Source organism: Tachyglossus aculeatus, chromosome 26, assembly GCF_015852505.1.
Source record: "Tachyglossus aculeatus isolate mTacAcu1 chromosome 26, mTacAcu1.pri, whole genome shotgun sequence".
In the NCBI taxonomy this organism is placed as follows: Eukaryota; Metazoa; Chordata; class Mammalia; order Monotremata; family Tachyglossidae; genus Tachyglossus; species Tachyglossus aculeatus.
Window position 1 is genome coordinate 11,327,615 of NC_052091.1, and position 6,644 is coordinate 11,334,258.

The following is a 6,644-nucleotide window of genomic DNA, read 5'->3' on the forward strand; positions in this document are numbered from 1 at the left end:
GTTACAAGGTGATCAGGTTGTCCCCCGGGGGTTCACAGATCACTGCTCGTCCCCTCTTCAAAGCCCTTCTGAAATCACAGCTCCTCCAAGAGGTCTTCCTTGATTACTCTCTCCTCTCCCTATTCTATATCCCCATCAACTGTCAACCAGCACTTCCACATAATAATAATAATAATAGTAATTATTATTATTATTATAATGACATTTATTAAGTGCTTACTATGTGCAAAGCACTGTTCTAAGTGCTGGGGAGGTTACAAGGTTATCAGGTTTTCCCACAGGGGGCTCACAGTCTTAATCCTCATTTTACAGATGAGGGAACTGAGGCACAGAGAAGTTAAGTGACTTACCCAAAGTCACACAGCTGACAATCGGTGGAGCCAGGATTTGAAGGCATGACCTCTAACTCCAAAGCCCATGCTCTTTCCACTGAGCCACACTGCTTCACATCATCTAAGAAGTTGGCTACCCACACTCCTCTGTAACATTTATGTCCATTTAGACTCTATTGTTTCCCCTTCCCCGATACTTATTTTAGTGTGCCTTCCTCAGTGGATTGTAAACTTCTTGAGGGCAGGTCTACTAATTCTATTGTACTTTTCCAAGCACCTAGTACAGTGCTCCAGGCACAGTAGGCACTCAATAAAATTGTCTGATTTATTGATTGATCATAGGACAAGAAAATGCCCATAACCCAGCTCCTGTCTTCATTATCATCAACAGTAGAGACTCAGGCCTGCTGTGAGCAGAGCACTGTATTAGACACTTGGGAACACCCAACAGAAGCAATAATAAGGTCCTACCTCTTACAGTCAGGTGAAGGAGACAGGCAGACATAAAGGGATCAATAGAGAAGAGTTTAAAGAGCAGGCGAGGAGATAAAATAATTAAGTAGACTTGGACCAGGGAGTGCGGAGGGGGGTTGGGGGTGACCTGCATGGAATGGTGGACAGTAACCAGGGACTGCTTCCTGGAAGAGGTGTCTTTTAAGAAGGCCAAAGGCAGTCTGAACACTGTTCCTCTCTCCAGACCTAGAGTGGAACTGAAGCTATGAATCCAAAGTTCTACGGTCACATAGCTAAGCAGGCAGGGGCAAACTGAAGGTGCAACTGCAGCTGTGACTCTCAGGAGAGTGAGAGAGAGGGAGAGAGAGAGAAAAAAAAAGCAGTATGGCCTAATGGAAAGAACATGGGCTTTGATGTCAGAGGACCTGAGTTCTAATCCCAGCTCTGCCAATTGCTTGCTGTGTGACCTTTGGCAAGTCACTTGATTTCTCCAGAACTCAGTTTCTTCAACAGTAAAATGGAAGTCAATCCCTGTTCTCCCTCCTACTCAGGCTGTGCGCCCCATGTGGGACAGGGGCTGTGTCCAACTTAATTGGCCTGTACTTACCTTAGTGCTTAGAACAGGGTTTGACACACAAATACCATAAAAAGTGTGTGTGTCTGGGGCAGGCAGAGGGGAGGAGGGGGAAGCTAAGGGAGAGGAAGGGGCTTGATTCCAAGACAGGGGCTTGATTTGATTCCAACGATCTCCATTTCTCTTTGAGCTGTTAAGCGCCCTCTCTGTCTTGCCTCCGGCCTCGGTCTCCAGAAGAAGAGCCGTCTCTCCACCTGAGGATGCCTGTCCCCAGCCAGCAGGTCGGCCCGCAGAGGTTTCCATGGCAACCCTCCTCAAAAGCCCCCAGACTGTCAATTCCTTGCCGACGTGCCCTGATCAGCCCGAAAGGCCCGGCCAGATGAGGCCCTCCGGGGGAGAGGCAACCCGAGCAAAGGAGGAGGCAGGGTAGGGTGGGGAGGTGGGGTGAACCCAGGGTACCAGGAGGTGGGCCCAGGGTCAAAAGAGGTCAGGGGGCAGTGAGGGGAGAGGGAGGAAGTGGATGAGTAAAGTCCCAGCTCGATGCAGAATGCAGGTGGGTTTGCCTCACGGGGACAGAGGCAAGGGGAAGAACAGGGCAGGGACGGGTGAAACTCAGACTCATTTCTTAAAAGGCTCAGGGCTTCGAAACATGAAAGACACCCATCTGAACCAGCAGGGTGAAGCTGAGTCATCTCTGGACTGAAAGACAAAACAGCTGTGATTAAAAAAAAAAACCCTAAATTTCATTTCCCCCGGATAAGAGTGGTGTGGCTAGAGGAGTTCGGTGAGGAATGAGTGTGCAAGGGCCTGTTCAGTCTCTCCCTTTCAATCCCCCCATGACCAGAAGATATTTCAAATAAACTCTGGGGCAAGGGTGATTCTGGTTTAAAAACAAAAAACTGTGGTCCCCCACCTCCATGAGGTGTGGGGAGGGACAGAGTGAGGCAGTCATCAGCTTCTTCATGGCTGGCGCTTCCCGTTGAAAAGGATCGGGCTGGTGACGAGGCAGGATGCCATTTTGATACCCCAGGGTGCCTCCCTCAGCATGATGGGACAGAGGTGAAGGGGAGACGATGGTGGAGACAGAGATCGGAGGCAGAGAGGGATTCTCTCGGGCACTGCTGGGGTCTACCCTGTTCTCCTATAGCATGGGGACAGAGTTCTTGCAAGACCTTGAGATGAGGAAAACTCCCACCTCAGGGCACGCATCCATTCTGCCCTCACACAGGGGCATGGAGAGGTTTCCTTGATGAGGCAGCAAGCCTCAGTGGGCCCCTTAATCTCCTGACAGCTCAGGTTTATTGCGCACTGTAGTAAGCACTTTTTTGAGCAGTATTTATTAAGCAATGACTATGTGCCAGGCACTGTACTAAGAGCTGCAGCTGTAACAGTATAGCTCTGGAGAAGTAGCGTGGCTTAGTGGCAAGAGCATGGGCTTGGGAGTCAGAGGTGAGTTCTAATCCTGGCTCCACCACTTGTCAGCTGTGTGACTTTGGGCAAGTCACTTCACTTCTATGTGCCTCAATTACCTCATCTGTAAAATGGGAATGAAGACTCTGAGCCCCATGTGGGACAACCTGATTACCTTGTATGTACCCCAGCATTTAGAACAGTGCATGGCACATAGTAAGTGCTTAACAAATACCATCATTGTTATTAAGAGCTGAGGTAGATACAACCTAATCAGGTTGGACAAAGACCATGTCCAATATGGGACTCACAGCTTTAATCCCCATTTTACGGGTGAGGTAACTGAGTCACTGCTTTCGGATGTGCACCCTACCCCATCCCTTTGCACCGTATCAAAACACTTGCCCTCTCCCTTCTTCCCTTCCTAACTGCCATCTTCAACTGCTTACTCTCCAATGGTTTCTTCTCCACATCTTTCAAACATGCCCGTGTCTCCCCTATCCTAAAAAAAAAAACCCTCCCTTGACCGCATGGCTCCCTCCAGTTATCACCACATCTTCTTCCTACCCTTTCTCTCCAAACTCCTTCAGTGAATTGTCTGAACCCACTGTCTCAAATTCCTCTCCTCCAATTCTCTTCTTGACCCCCTCCAATCTGGCTTCCGTCCCCTTCACTCCACAGAAACTGCCCTCTCAAATGTCACTAATGATCTCCTCCATGCCAAATCCAATGGGCTCTACTCCATCCTAATTCCCCTTGACCTCTCAGCTGCCTTTGACACTGCTGGCCACCCCCTTCTCCTGAAAACATTATCCAATCTCAGCTTCCCTGACACTATCCCCTCCTGGTTCTCCTCCTATCTCTCTGGCCACTCATTCTCCATCATGAGCTCCTCTGCCTCCCATCCTCTAACTGTGGGAGTACCTTAAGGTTCAGTTCTCATTCCCCTTCTATTCACTATCCACACCCACTCCCTTGGAGAATTCATTCACTCCCATGGCTTCAACTACTACCTCTAGGTGGATGATTCCCAAATCTACATCCCTAGTCCTGATTTCTCTCCTGTCTGCAGTCTCTCATTTCCTGCTCCTTCAAGACATCTCTACTGGGATGTCCCACTGACCTCAAATTTAACATGTCCAAAATAGAACTCCTTGTCTTCCCACCCAAATCCCGCCTACCCCATGACTTTCCTGTCACTCTAGATAGCACCACCATTCTCCCAGTGTCACAAGCCCATAACCTTGACATTATCCTTGATTAATCTCTCTCATTCTCCCCACATATTCAATCCATCACTAAATCTTGTCGGTCCCACCTTCACATTGCTAAAATCCGCCTTTTCCTCTTGATCCAAACTACCATATTAATCCAAACACTATCCCACCCTGCCTTGATTACAGTGCATACCTCCTTGCTGAACTCCCTGCCTCCTGTAACTCCCCACTCCAGTCCACCCTTCATTCTGTTGCCCAGATCGATTTGCTATAAAAGCACTCAAGCCATGTTTTCCCACTCCTCAAGTACCTCCAGTGTTGGCCTGTCCACCTCTACATCAAACAGAAACTCCTTACCACCAGCTTTAAACTCCTTACCACCACCACAAGCATTCAATCACCTTGTCCCTTCCTATCTTACCTTACTACTCTCCTCTTACAACCCAGCCTGCACACCTCACTCCCCTATTGCCAACATATTCACTGTACCTTGATCTAGTCTATCTCGCTGCCAACCTCTCATCCACATCCTGCCTCTGGCCTGAAACCCCCTCCCTCTACATATCTGACAGACAAAGCCTCATCAAAGGCACACCTCCCAGAGGCTTTCCTTGACTAAGCCCTCATTTCCTCTTCTCCCAATCCCTTCTGTGTTGTCCTGATTTATTCCCTTTATTCACCCTTCCTTCAGCCCCATAGCACTTATGTATATATCTGTAATTTATATATTTATATTAATGTCTGACTCCCTCCTCAGATGTGAGCTTGCTGTAGACAATCTGTCTACCAACTGTGGAATATTGCTCTCTCCCAAGTGCTTAGTACAGAACTCTGTATGGAAGAAGCATTCAATAAATACGATTGATTTTCTGAGCCACAGAAAAGTGACGTGACTTGCCCAAGGTCACACAGCAGAAAAGTGGCAGAGTCGGTATTAGAACGCAGGTCCTTTTGCCTTCCAGGCCCATGCTCAATGCCCCACTTTACTGCTTCTTGGGAGAGTACAATTCCACAGAGTTGGCAGACACATTCCTTCCCCTCAGGGAGCTTACAGTCTGGAGGTAAGTTCTGGACTATACATATTAGAATATAAGTTCCTTGTGGACAGGGAATGCAATCAATAAAATCAATCAATGAATAGTATTTAGTGAGCACTTCTTCCATGTAGAGCACTGCATTAAGCACTTGGGAGAGTACAGTAGATTTAATAGACATTACCCCCTGCCTTCAAGGATATTATAATTTATGTATTACTTTTTTTCTGATTCTTCAGAGCTTAGTACAGTGCAAGGCACCAAGATGGTGCTGTAAATACCTTTACTACTAATGGTAACTAGTTCTAACAGCATTGTAGCTCAAACCAGCATGAAAACCCATAATAAAATGGAGTAGTAGTAGTAGTATCCCCTCAGAGTCGCACCTGGAGGGTTTTCAGTACTCTACAAGTCTTGACTATGGGAAGGAGAGTGAAGCAGAGGCCTACCCATTCCATTCCTAGCTTGGCCAGTGGCTAGCGAGTGGAAGGCAATCTGCTACAAGTCAAAACTCACCCATACTGGGCAGCAGCGGCATGGGAGAGACTCGAGGGTGGAGACTCAAGTTTACTGTGAGGAAGGAGGCAATGGTAAACCACTTCCAGATTTTTACCAAGAAAACTCTATGGATCCACTACCAGAACAACTGCAGACGGAAGTGGGGCATTCTGAGAGAGATGTGCCCATGGTGTCGCTAGGGGTGGGAGATGACTCGACAGCATAAGACAAGTAGTAGTAGTAGTAGTAGTAGTGGTAGTAGTAGTAGTAGTAGTAGTAGTAATATTTAATAATATTGGTATTTGTTAAGTGCTTACTATGTGCCAGGCACTGTACTAAGTGCTGGGGTGGATACAAGCAAATTGGGTTAGACAGAGTCAATGTCCCACGTGGAGCTCACAGTCTCAATCCCCACTTTACAGATGAGGTAACTGAGGCCCAGAGAAGCAAAGTGATTTACCCAAGGTCACACAGCAGCCAAGTAACGGAGCCGGAATTAGAACCCATGACCTTCTAGAGACCCCCAGGCCCATGCTCTATCCACTGTGGCTGTGCTGCTTCTGCTCCATGCATTACACATTACACAGCATCATGTGATAACATCACCCATGCCATTTTGTGGAAGGGTCAATCAATCTATCATCAGTCATTGGCATTTATTGAGCACTTACAGGGCACTCTACTAAGCACTTGGTAGAGTAAAACACAACAATATAACAGACATATTCCCTGCCCATTCTCCCAGGGGAGTCCTGACCCCTCCCCACTCTCAGAACAGTGGAAATTAAGGTGCCACATCTAAACTGCCAAGCTCCTTGGGCCCTGCTGCTTGGGGGAGGAGGAGAGAGGCGGATTGGGGGTCCCCTCGAAAAAACGCTCGAGCTTCGGGCTGCCTTCCACAAATGGAATGATGGGTCATGACATCACACAAGTGATGTCTCGGACGCCTGGCTGTGTCCCCATCTTCCAGGTGAGGAAACTGAGGCACAGAGAAGTGGAGTGACTTGCCCAAGGTCACACAGCAGACAAGTGGCAGAGTCCGTATCAGAACCCAGGACCTCTGACTTCCAGGCCTGTGCCCTATCCACTGGGTTATAATGCTTCTCAGTAATAAGCCATAACGGTA

At 48.0% G+C, this 6,644-nt stretch overlaps 1 non-coding gene across 1 annotated transcript; it reads left to right on the plus strand.

The window, feature by feature from the left end:
• Window positions 1-5,388: 5,388 nt before the first annotated feature.
• On the plus strand, window positions 5,389-5,526 carry LOC119946259. Its single transcript, XR_005456365.1, has one exon. It is a non-coding gene; the product is annotated as a small nucleolar RNA SNORA7 (small nucleolar RNA).
• Window positions 5,527-6,644: the final 1,118 nt, after the last annotated feature.